Below are 1,365 nucleotides of genomic sequence, written 5' to 3' on the forward strand. Positions count from 1 at the left end.
CGATTACACTTTATATTAGGCAATTGCAATATTCATTTTTCAAAATGAGATCCGGAAGGCCGAATGAAAAAACTATATATTTTAACCAAGAAAGATGTTCTATGCGGACCAGTGCCAACCGCGTTTAGGTGGTTGGTCAGCCAGTGATCATAACAAAAAATAACCAGTGATGATGAGGCTTGGACTTACCTAGAAATCTTTCGCGGCCTTTGAGTCCCAGAGCACCGAACATCGCCTCATCCACTGGCCTTTCCACCTGCGACAGAAAAACTCTATACCTGCACCTGGTTCGTACAGGGGTCAGCCATCTTGACCAGCTGCCTTTATTTTTAACAGCAGGTAAAGGACTGAGTCTGCATTGAATAAAAATGATCCACTAAGTTCTTTACGAAGAGCAGCTTCATCGGAATTCAGCGGGTTGTTGCCAAAGACTATGAACGGTTAAGGGGAAATCTTTCTGGAGCGTTAGCGTGCCAAAAAGCAGGGTTTGGGAAAAAAGAAAGAAAACTTGGCAGAAAGAAAACTTTTGGACGTTTGCCTCTTTCACCTACTTTATTCTCAATAAGGGACAAACACAGCGGCCCCAGCATCGGCCTCATTGGCAGGCAGACACACCCTCCACAATCCCGTTATCAGTACGCTGGAGAGATACCTTGTCATTATAAAAACCCAAGAAGAAAAAGATGGGAAAACCCACATAGTCATTCTCCGCAGCAAGCCTCGACCTTGAAGCCAATAGAGGCTTTTCAATCTGAAGGCTCCTGATGAAGGAAGATCCCTCTCAGAGAGAACTGGCCTGGACAAACAAGAGCCTTTGCAGCATGTGGAGAAGCAAAGCCCAAAGATCTCCTCCCAGGCATTTTTTTGGCGTTCAGCGAACCAGAGCTGCCGCCGCTGACAACCTACCTCCGGCTATGACGCCGCCGCTGGCTGAGCATCACACACACGCTTAGGCCAGACATCCTTGCAACATACTGGAGAATTCTGGAGTGACAACAGGAGGAGGAACAGACGAGACATTACCAGACGAATGGCTCCGCTGCAATTGTCACTGGACGGAGAGCCATCAGGGAGAGAGGGAGCAACTCCTCATCGTTATGGGAAAACGTGATCTGAGAATGTCCAATGCCAGGGCACGATGACGTAGGCTGTCCTCCTCGCAGGCCGTGACCTCAGCAGCTCCCTATGGGATGGTTTGATGAAGTTCTCCCAGGAACACGTCCCCGCCCGCTCAACTCGTAGGTGTTCTTGTGTCCTCTCCCTGGAACTCCTGTCATGTGGCGCAAACAATTTCGTTAAAAAACTGACAGCCCAGATTTATCACGGCCGCCACTCTCCAGCCATCGCTATCTGCGGGGACAAGTA

The sequence above is a fragment of the Fistularia commersonii genome, chromosome 28 (assembly GCF_037954325.1).
Source record: "Fistularia commersonii isolate RoL2024-O1a breed Wild chromosome 28, RoL_Fcom_v1.0, whole genome shotgun sequence".
In the NCBI taxonomy this organism is placed as follows: Eukaryota; Metazoa; Chordata; class Actinopteri; order Syngnathiformes; family Fistulariidae; genus Fistularia; species Fistularia commersonii.